Consider the following 12143-nt stretch of genomic DNA (forward strand, 5'->3'; position numbering starts at 1 on the left):
ACATACAAGATGAAGGTGTACAATTAGGGGATAGAATATGTTTGACAGTTTTGACATGCAAAACTATATTATGGGTACATAAAGGGAAGATAACTGTTTGACCAGACTGTACAGACTCTTCAAGGTAGGGAATGGTAAGAAAGAACCTCAGTATACAATATTACATTTAATAAACACAATGCTATATTCAATTGTTGCACAATATGTCTAAAACTTTGATATTCATAGGCATTTGTTTAAGTGCTATAGAAGTTTACTCTATCATAGTTTTGTTCGTATTTAATGACATGTGGTAGCTGGTTTCATTTTGCTACAGAGATTTTACTAAATAATGTTTCACCTATTGTTATTACAAAAGACAGCGGCTGGGATTCATACACTGTTTGCCTGGTATGCAAAGAATGCCATAAGAAATATATGAAGGTACTTGGTACAGAAGACTTGAATTCAGAAGTAGGAACTCAATTTACATATTATTCCCCAATGTACAATAACTGGGCTAGTCTAGATATAAATGATATTTTACAGGAACATGTGCATTTAATTGAAAGTTTCAATACATATCCGCTAACTATTTTAGATCATGCACTGATAAAAACTAAGATACAAATGCAGGGTAATGAAGTAAAAATGAGACACTGGCATTTTCCTACCTACCTGTTAAAAAGAGAGGAATCTAAGGAATGGATAGTGAAAATTATTTGAGAGTTATTAGGGAAGATAGAAGTATATTCAGGAGTTATAGTTAGTGAGTGGGATAAAATAAAAATGGAGTGTAAAAATAAAAGAGAAGGAGATATGGTTAAGAAGTAATAGGAATTACTTAGACGGGCTAACAAAGTTAAACTATTGCAGAATAAGGGGAATCTCACAGAACAGGAAAAGGCATAAATGCAGAGTGCTAAAGAGAAAATAAGGGAGTATCTGAATAATATGCATGAATGTAGAAAGATTGCTGTTAAGCAACTATTGTTTGATAATAACTCCAGAACACAAAGACTTTTAGCACAATGAGTTAGGCAACAGAAAGAAGAAAGAGTTGTCGCCAAACACAGGGAGCCTATTACAAGAAAAATAATCAGAGATATTCTGGAAATGTTATGAAAATTGTATAAAGCAGATAAATGTGTTAATCAAGAAAGAGCAGAGATGGAAGTATTTATGAAAATGCCAAGCATGGGCGCCGGAACCATAGAAGGAGGGGGGAGGGGAGCCCCCCCACACACTTTTGCAGATCATCTCATTTAAAAAAAAAAAAAGCCACAGCTCAAAAGATAGATGCAGCTGAATGATTCAGCAGCATCTATTCCAGCATATCTTTTTTTTCAATTTCCCGACCTGAATCACTACCGGCAGCTGAAAAGACAAACAGGTGGTAAACTATAGCTATAGGCGACGGAACCACAAGGCAAGGGAGAAGAGGACTCATGCACACTTCGCACACTAATTTAAACAGAAAAGTGTGCAGAAAGCATTTCTTGCTGATAAGGCTCCCAAGTGTTAGCTCCATGGATAGCTGCTTACTTTTAAGGCTCCAATTCTGGAGTAAGTCGGTGATATTTCATTCTGTTACGCTTATGCAGTAAGTGATGGCTGTTTATTTTATGCAGTAGCTCTGAAGTGATAGTGATGGCCGTTTAGTGCTAGCTCCATTTATTTTATGCAGTAGCTCTGAAGTGATATTTCTGGCTCCGTTTATTTTATGCAGTAGCTCTGAAGTGATAGCAATGGCCATTTAGTGCTAGTTCCATTTATTTTATGCAGTAGCTCCAAAGTGGTATTTCTGGCTCCGTTTATTTTATGCAGTAGCTCTAAAGTGATAGTGATGACTGTTTAGTGCTAGTTCATTTATTTTATGCAGTAGCTAGATAGCTTACTTTGCCATTGGCCTAAATCTTTCTTTATCCCACTATGTTCTGTAAATTGGCTGGAATCTCCCTCAATACCTTAATCAAGCCAGTCACAAAGTGGTACACAGATTGTTACAGATTCGATTGTAGTAATGTTAGTGTACGCATTGCATTTTTAATTCTGTATTTCAAATATACAGAATAGAAAACATAGGAAGTAACAGTACATGAGTTTACTGTATGAGGAATTGCTGGCTGTTCCCATGGTGGTGTGAGAACAGTGTGAAAGTTGGTGAAATATTTGAGGCATTGCTTAGAATGTTTCAAAACATTTACAGTCAGTTATTTTGGCATTAGAATGGGCTCTGACATTGGGTACCACTTGAGATTGCATACTATTCCAAGATGTTCCTGACTGTTTCTAGAGGTCATTTGTACATAATTACAAGAGTAATGCTTTGACCAAGGATGTATTCAAGTTGTTTAATGTCTGGAATAATTTATGTGCTAGAGTTTGTAGGTACAATGCTATTGGATTTTTATCAAAAAGGGCCGTAGCTTCAAAGTGATAGTGATGGCTGTTTAGAGCTAGTTCCATTTATTTTATGCAGTAGCTCCAAAGCAATATTTCCTGTGTGTAGCTCCAAAGTGATATTTCATGTGTGTGTGTGTGTAATTGGGTTGAAACTCTGTACCTTAGGTACAGGGTCCCGCATTTTCTACCCATACCACACATGTGATTCAGGGAGTTTGGCTGTTCCTCTTAAGATTTGTGGCTTTCTGGCAAATCATAATGAAAGCCCTTTAAGTTTCAATCTTACCATCTTTTTATTTGGAAACACAGAGTAACACAAAACACTATTTTAGCAGCTTTCTAAGATTATACAAGCAATATATAAAATGGGTCAGTGGTTTTAGCCCTTTGCCCCCCTCCAAATAAATTTTAGCTTTTTTCAGATTTCTTCTGCTGTGAAATTGCAAGAGTTAGTTGTGTCAAGTGGATGGTGCAGTGGTAGTGTCGTTACCTTACAGCAAGAGGTTATGTGGTTTGATTCTTGGCTGGGGTGCCTTCTGTGTGGATTCTGCATGTCCTCCCTGTATTTGGTTGAGGTCCCTCTGGGTACTCTGGTTTCCTCCCATGTTACAAAGACATGCATCTGGAGCATTTCTCCCAGGGCCTCTGCTGAGAATTGGCTTTCTTCCAAGTCTGACTTTCCTAGTAAAAAAATGTTAAATAAATGAAATTTTTCCAAGGAGCTGAGAACTTCAGAGGAAGAGAAGTTTAGCACTGAGTGTTCCAAGACCATTTGCATTGTTAGCACAACAGGTAGTAGCTTACTTTTGATGCAGAAAGCTGTGGGTTCTACTCCCACAGTATGCAGATAGATCACTGATACTGTACTATGTTGTATTTTAAAGGGAATGGATGCTACAGTCTTGTGAATGTCCTCCTTTGGAGGAGTTACCTAGTGACTATGAACCTGTTATCAGTTTGCCATCCATTCCATGTTGCAATATTATCAGCTTATCATTTTTTAATATAACATAGGCAATTTATTCTTCAAGGGCAACAGCCAATTGATTTTTATATGAAACAATGAAATATAGAGTTGTTTCCTAGTAGCAACCTCTTCATTAGTTAGAGATCCCTTAAATGTGGAATTATTTAGATGACTTCCTTCTGCAGACATTTTGCATATTTACTGATATTGGTGGATTATGAGAAGTTTGAGTGGCCTTTTATGTTTGAAATTTTCTATAAATGGGTAGTTCTGTTTTGCCATTATTGGTTCATACATTTTGTTTCATTGCTTACTGGAAGACTGTTCAAAACTACATATTTAAAACACATTCTAACAACTGGTGCTGAATTATACAAGGAATATAATTTAATACAATCAGGAAGGTGAATCAAGCAAACCAGCCACTGGGGATGCACAAGCCAGTGCATTTCTTTGTGCCGGTCCCAAGCTCGGATAAATGGGGAGGGTTGCTTCAGGAAGGGCATCCGGCATAAAATTGTGCCAAATCATACATGCGGATAACAGTACAGATATACATACCGGATCAGTCTAGGCCCAGGTTAACAACGAGTGCCACCAGTACTGTTGGCCAACAGGGTGCTGGTGGAAATTGGGCTACTGTCGGCTGAAGGAGGAGAAGAGGGGGAATGCATGCCCGAAGGCAGGTAAAGGCTAGGACTGTGATAGTGAGGGTTGGAACTTTGAATGTTGGCAGTATGACTGGTATAGGGAGAGAGCTAGCTGATATGATGGACAGAAGGAAGGTTGGTATATTGTGTGTGCAAGAGACCAGATGGAAGGGGAGCAAGGCTAGGTGTATCGAAGGAGGTTCAAATTGTTTTATCATGGTGTGGATGGGAGGATAAATGGCATAGGGATTATCCTGAAGGAACAGTTTGCTAAGAGTGTTTTGGAGGTGAGAGGAGTGTTGGAGAGAGTGATGTTTATGAAGCTGGAAATTGATGGTGTAATGATGAATGTTGTTAGTGCATATGCTCCACAAGTTGGGTGTGCGATGGATGAGAAACAAAAAATTTTGGAATGAGTTGGATGAAGTGGTGATGACTGTACCCAAGGGTGAGATACTGGTGATTGGAGCAGATTTCAATGGACATGTTGGTGAAGGGAACAGAGGGGATGAGGAAGTGATGGGTAGGTATGGTGTTAAGCAAAGGAATGCAGAAGGTCAGATGGTAGTGGATTTTGTGAAAAGGATGGACATGGCTGTGGTGAATACGTATTTTAACAAGAGGGGGGAACATAGGGTGATATACAAGAGTGGAGGAAGATGCACACAGGTAGATTATATCTTATGTAGAAGTGCCAGTCTGAAGGAGATTGGAGACTGCAAAGTGGTGGCAGGGGAAAGTGTAGTTAGGCAGCATAGGATGGTGGTTTGTAGGATGACACTGGTGATCAAGAAGAGGAGGATGAGTGTGAGGGCAGCACCAAGGATCAAATGGTGGAAATTGAAAAAGAGTAATTGTGAGGTGATGTTCAGGGAAGAGTTAATTCAAGCACTGGGTGGCAGTGAAGAGTTACCGAATAGCTGGGTAACTACAGCAGAGCTAGTAAGAGAGATGGCTAGAAATGTGCTTGGTGTGACATATGGAAAGAGGAAGGAGGACAAGGAGATCTGGTGGTGGAACGAGGAAGTACAGGAGAGTATACTGAGAAAGAGGTTGGTGAAGAAGAAGTGGGATTGTCAGAGAGATGAAGAAAGTAGACAAGAGTATAAGGAGATGAGGTGCATGGCAAAGAGAGAGGTTGTGAAGGCTAAGGATAAGGCGTATGAAGAGTTGTATGAAAGGTTGGACACTAAGGAGGGAGAAAAGGACCTGTAGCAATTGGCTAGACAGAGGGACCGATCTAGGAAAGATGTGCAGCAGGTAAAGGTGATAAAGGATAATGAGGGAAACGTACTCACAAGCGAGGAGAGTGTGTTGAGCAGATGGAAAAAGTACTTTGAGGGGCTGATGAATGAAGAGAATGAGAGGGAGAGAAGGTTGGATGATGTGCAGATAGTGAATCATGAAGTGCAGTGGATTAGCAAGGAGGAAGTAAGGATAGCTATGAAGAGGATGAAGAATGGAAAGGCTGTTGGTCCAGATGACATACCTGTGGAAGCATAGAGGTGTTCAGGTGAAATGGCAGTGAAGTTTTTAACTAGATTGTTTAATGAAATCTTGGAAAGTGAGAAGATGTCTGAGGAATGAAGAAAAAGTGTTTTGGTACCGATTTTTAAGAATAAGGGTGATGTGCAGAGCTATAGTAACTACAGAGGGATTAAATTGATCAGTCACAGCATGAAGTTATGGGAAAGAATAGTGGAAGCTAGGTTAAGAAGGGAGATGATGATTAGTGATCAGCAGTATGGTTTCACGCCAGGAAAGAGCACTACAGATGCAATGTTTGCTCTGAGAGTGTTGATGGAGAAGTACAGAGAAGGTCAGAAGGAGTTGCATTGTGTCTTTGTGGACTTAGAGAAAGCATATGACAGGGTGCCTAGAGAGGAGTTGTGGTATTGTATGAGGAAGTCAGGAATGTCAGAGAAGTATGTAAGAGTGGTACAGGATATGTACGAGGGTAGTGTGACAGTGGTGAGGTCTGCAGTGGGAGTGACGGATGCATTTAAGGTGGAGGTGGGATTACATCAAGGATCAGCTCTGAGCCCTTTCTTATTTGCAATGGTGATGGACAGGTTGACAGACGAGATCAGACAGGAGTCCCCGTGAACTATGATGTTTACAGATGACACTGTGATCTGTAGTGAGAATAGGGAACAGGTGGAGGAGACCCTAGAGAGGTGGAGATATGCTCTAGAGAGAAGAGAAATGAAGGTCAGCAGGACTAAGACAGAATATATGTGTGTGAATGAGAGGGAGGATAGAGGAATGGTGAGGATGCAGGGAGTAGAGGTGGCGAAGGTGGATGAGTTTAAATACTTGGGATCAACAGTTCAGAGTAATGGTGAGTGTGGAAGAGGGGTGAAGAAGAGAGTACAGGCAGGATGGAGTGGGTGGAGAAGAGTGTCAGGAGTGATTTGTGACAGACGAGTACCAGTAAGAGTGAAAGGGAAGGTCTACAAGAGGGTAGTGAGACCAGCTATGTTATATGGGTTGGAGACAGTGGCATTGACAAAAAGGCAGGAGTCAGAGCTTGACGTGGCAGAGTTGAAGATGTTAAGATTTGCACTGGTTGTGACAAGGATGGACAGGATTAGGAATAAGTATATTAGAGGGTCAGCCCAGGTTGGAAGGTTTGGAGACAAAGCCAGAGAGGCAAGATTACGTTGGTTTGGACATGTGCTAAGGAAGGATGCAGAGTATATTGGGATAAAGATGCTAAGGATGAAGTTGCCGGGTAACAGGAAAAGAGGAAGGCCTAAGATAAGGTTTATGGAATCTGGTGAGAGAGGACATGCAGGTGGTTGGTGTGACAGAGCAAGATGCAGAGGACAGGAAGAAATGGAAACAGTTGATCCACTGTGGTGGCCCCTAATGGGAGCAGCTGAAAGAAGAAGAAGAAGGAAGGTGAATCAAGGAATGCATACATGTATGCATGGCCCTAAAAATGTGTTTGAAAACAGCCCAGAGGAAAGTGTGAAAGGCTCAAAATCATGGACAAATTGTAAGCTTTACTCTTGCTACCAAAGCAATGGATGAAGGCAAAACAGTTCACACCGCATTACCTTGACCTGGCCAAGCCTTTTGACATGATCCCCTACTCAGGTGTAGTATAAAAGATGAATAATGTAGGAGCAAACACTTACATCACCAGCTGCATTGCCAACTTGACTCACAGGATGCAGGAGATCAAAACAGGGGATGGGACCAGTCAGCAATGGAGTCCCCCAGGGTTCAGTGCTGAGACTTTTTCTGTTTGGCTTATACATCTCAAAAATAAAAGGAAATACCAAAGAGCTTTGGACAGCTAAGTCTGAGATGACTGCAAGCTAGGAGAAGTTATTGAATCCCCAAATGACTTAACCATCATGCAGGAAGGTTTGTCACAAATAATAACTGGTGTCAAAATCATGACAATGCCCTCTGAGAACTGATCCAATTGTTTGGCATTTGGGAACTTGTGTGTACAGTGACCTAACTTTTGACCAACATGTGCTGAGAGTCATAAGAAAGCTTTTCTATATTGCACAGCTTATAAACAAATTGATTGTGACTAGATCTAGAGATGTTGTTGTCCGCCTTTACAAAGCTCTCATTATGTCAATCATTTTGTATAATGCCCACTTTGGCATGTATCTGTCCAGTCCCATGCAACAATTGGAATACATTCAGAGATACCTTACTAAAAAGGATGCAAGTCCTAAACAATAGGTCTTGCATGGACTACTTCAAAGATTTATTACTATACTCAGTATCCTACAGAGTGCTTAGAGGTGACATGTCTGGCATACAAAGTGTCCTCCAACATAATACAGATGGACCTACTGAACATCAGCAAGTCAAATGGTATCAGAAATACTCAGTCCAGGTGTCTAAACTGAATATTGTGGAGAGATGGATATATATCACAGAGGCTAACACTCTTCTGGAACAGACTATCCATAAAAATAAAGCAAAGCTCATCCATCCATATTCAAATGCACCTTGGATCTAAGGATGGGTAATAGAAAATGTACTCCAGGATTTCCCCTCATGCCACTAATGGATAGAGGCAGTTACAAAGTGCTGCATCCCTTACATGGCCCCCTCAAATTATCTATGGTATGATCACAGTTGTTCTCACTAGGGCTGATATACAATTATCAGTCATGGGGATAGCTAAGACCTATCAGAAAATGTTAATTCAAGCACCAAAAGAGATTTGGCTAAGCTTAAAATGTCCTCCAAGTGAACCTATGTTGTTGTAGCAAATAGTTATAAAAAAATTACCCTTTTTAGTTCACTAAGTGCCCCTGTCACCCTCCACCCCCCACCCCCCAGTCTTTAGCAGCTTCCAGCACCTAGAGGTAGATGAGGCTCAACAGCTAACATTTAAGACAAGAGAAAATGAGATAAAAACTGTGATGTATAATTAATCTTCAGATGGAACGGATGGGATTCCTGTGGAGGTTTGTAAGTTAGGAGGGAAGAATGTGATAAAGATCTGGAAGATTTTGTATAATAGCATTTTAAAAGTAGGGGAAGTACCAGCATCTTGGAAGAAAGCTGTAGTGGCAGTGTTACCTAAAAACAGTGAAGACCTATCAGACCCAGTTTTATATAGAACCATTTTAATTTTAAACCATGATTATAACATGTCTGTATCTTTACTAGCTAAATGAATGGCAAAAGTGATGCCAAAATTAATAGATATGGATTAATATTTTTTTTTTGGGGGGGACAAACATTTAGTAACATTAATATAACAATGATTAGCCAGAGGGAAGCAGAATGTAAGAAAATAATGCTGTTGTTTGTCGGTCTTCATGCAGTGAAAGCATTTGATAGTATAAGTTGGGACATTCTGAGTAGGGCAATGGAAGCTTTTGTATTCCCTGATACAATAATAAGGTTAATTAGGATGATATATGAAGGATCAGAGGCAAGAATTAAAGTGGGAGGGTTCCTATCTGACAGGTTGCGTTTGAAAGGAATGAAGCAGGGGTGTCCTGCCTTCCCTTTGTTATAAAGGCTTCCGTCATGACAGTTAAGGATATGTGGGAAGAGACCAAACAAAAGATAATACAAAAACTGAGAAACTGAAAGCTCTTATTTATAGATATGGATAGTAAAACACAAGCAGTGAAGATGTTTTTAGTCCCTTTAGTTTCATACATGGGTCAGGCATATTTTTATCAGCCAGAGGAGAACTTGTGGTCAATAATTAATAAAGAGTTGAAGGACTTTATCTGGAAGGGGAAGAGTAGAAGTGTTAAATGGGATAAGTTGATAATTCCAGTAGAACAAAGTGGTTTAGAATCACCTGAATTTGAACTGATACTTTAGAGCTACTTATTTAAGGCTCATATGTATAACACAAGGAGAAGGTTATAATTCAAAGTGGAAAGGGATGATGATGGTGAAGCAGGGCGGGGGATCAGGAAATAAGGAGAGACTGGGATTTTGCATGCAGATTCTTAAGGAAAATAATAACAACCACGCAGATTATTGCAGAATACTATATCCATAAAGTTCCAGAAACTATACTAAGAACTAAGCCAAAACCGAACTGGAGAAAGGAGGTTTTGCCAATATGGATGGCTGCAAGTAGGGTTACACAAAGAGAGGACTGGAATTTACTGGAGAAAACTGGCAAAGGAACCAAGATACTAGGAGAAAATATCTAGAGAAGGAAAGATTAATAAAATACGATGTGGCCAAAAAGTTTGGACTGCAGGTTAGACACTGCCTTCCCTATCAGGGTTTGATCTCAGCATATAGGCAAAAAGAAAGGGATTTGGGAATCCTACATGAAATAGTGAATCTGGTACAGTTTTAATCAAATCTACAAAAGAAGGTGCTGTTAAAAAGGGATAATTAGTAGGGAATATAAAATACTAAATGATAACTATAACCATCAATCAGAGGAAATTAGAAAAGATTGTGAAGAGAGACTAGAAAAACAATTTACAAGAGAACAATAGAATGACATATGTATGCCTTCCATGTATGCAACAAAGTCCAAAAAGTTTAGGATTTCTACTTGGAAGTGTTTCTATTGGCATTTTTATACACCAGGCAGATTTCAAAGAATTTTCCTCAGGTACATAGTAAATGTTACCAAGACCAAATTTCGAAGCATCACAAGAAAGAGTAACCGGTTTGTGAGCATCATAGTATCTGAGAGTTGGTGGACTGGCAATTCTCTGTTTCAGGACAGCAAATGCTCTCTTTGCATGTCAGCTGTCCGAGCTGTGCTGAAAGTTGGCTCAAGTCTGGAATGAACTTGTCTAGGTAGTTAGTCATGTCAAGAAAACATTGTAGGGCTTGAACATTGTCTGGAGCTGGCATCTCAACAATTGCTGTTTGCTTAGAAGGATCTGGTCGTAAGCCTGAACTAGTAAATAAATGACCATTACAGCCGAGTGATGTCTCCAGGTGTTTCTGCAGTTACACCTCTACCTTCCCTCTCCTCGCCAAATATTGCCTGTGTTCATATTTATAAAAAATTCCTAAACCATGTTTCATATACAGGTCGAAAAAAAATTTTTGATGAAGCACACAACATGATAGCAAATACAATATATATATATGACCTCTGTCAATGGGTATTTTAAAAAAAATGTAAGGTGATAACTTTAGTTTTTAAATGCTGAAGCCACGCCCACTAGGAGTTAAAGGTACACACTCAAAAGAGCTCTACTGGAGGGAATGAGTTGTAACTTCTCCTGAATTTATACTTCTGAGGATTCGGCTTAAGATTCCCTTCACATGCTCTTTCCAGAACTTTCTTGAGGTTCCTGTCATGCTCAGCTTCACTATTACCTCCTACTAGAATATCTACTATAATGCCACACAGATACCCAGAAAAAATGTGCTTCTCAAGTGAAGATGAACAGGCAGGGTAGTTTGTATATATGCTTTATTACACAGAAGCACATCAGGATGGATAGCAGCAGTACAAAATATAAACAAACTAATTAACTGACAGAAAACACAGACATGCATGCTTACATCTCAACAGCTTACTACAAAATGGTAGTCAGGCTTGTACTTGCTCAGTATTTCTAGACTTGTATAAGCCCATAGAAAGCTTCTTAAAGGTATACATACATATTGATCTACAGGCACCATCACAAATAGGTTTAGGAAAGAAAGATCTCAAAACTGGTGTCCAAGGATATTCTTCCTTTGGCATTAGGAATATCCTTGAATAAAAACCCTTTCCCACCTGGGAAGGGGGAACTGGGTCTATCACTCATTGGTACAGCATGTGATGAAGAACCAGTGGAAACTAAAGAGTCTGATCTGGAGAATGAGCAATGACCCCCTGGAAAAGAGGAATTTCCTCCCACTGCCAAATGTAACCTTGAGGAATTATTTTCATAATCCATATGTCTGAAACTATCTGTTGCCAAACATAAAATGGAGAGTCAGACTTTCTAGAAGAAAACCATGGTCCAAGGTGGGAGGTGCTCACAAGGTCTCTTGAAAAGTCTTTCAGACTCTGTAGACTGTTGGTTTTGGGAGGTTTGAGACTTTTTTCTGGAAACCCTTGCCATTTCTTCTTAAATGTCTGTTTATTCATATTTTGTTGTGCTGTTTATTCTGCTTTTTGCCAGCATTGGATGAGGAGTTAGAAATTCCCTTGAAAAATTTGGAAAAGGCAGGTTGAAAAATCTTAAGAGATTCCCTCGACCAGCTTACCCCTTTCATCACACTTTTTGATTACCTCTACAGTAGAGGAGCCAAACACTACATCTCTATCCAAAGGTGAATTTAAAATCTAATTTTTAACATTATTTTTTGATTTTCTGAGAATTCAGCCATACAAACCTCCTTAAAGCAGTGCTAGTAGAAGTATCAACATAGTCATATGTACATTGTAAACAATGAGTAGTGACCTGTACAATGCAATAAACAGTATTATTTAAAGCAGATTTTTTCCTCACCAGAAGAAACTGCAGATAAAACATTTTTTATGCTTTCACAATTAATCAGAACAAACTTTAATATATGTGCATAAGAGTTCAAAGTTCTGAAAATCAAAGTTGCAGAAGCACATAACTTTTTTCCAGTGCTTATCAATAATTTTCCCATCCTTATTAGAATGAGTGGGATTGGAATTAACTGTTTAGTAGCAGTGGGATAAACTAAAGCTATAG

At 39.4% G+C, this 12143-nt stretch overlaps 1 long non-coding RNA gene across 1 annotated transcript in view; it reads left to right on the top strand.

Moving 5' to 3' along the window:
- The window catches only part of LOC122792947, a 76964-nt gene that overhangs the window by 46184 nt on the left and 18637 nt on the right, over nt 1-12143 (top strand). The gene's annotated exons all lie outside the window — the stretch shown is intronic.

The sequence above is a fragment of the Protopterus annectens genome, chromosome 2.part0 (genome assembly GCF_019279795.1).
Source record: "Protopterus annectens isolate FY-2018-M chromosome 2.part0, PAN1.0, whole genome shotgun sequence".
Lineage (NCBI taxonomy): Eukaryota > Metazoa > Chordata > Ceratodontiformes > Protopteridae > Protopterus > Protopterus annectens.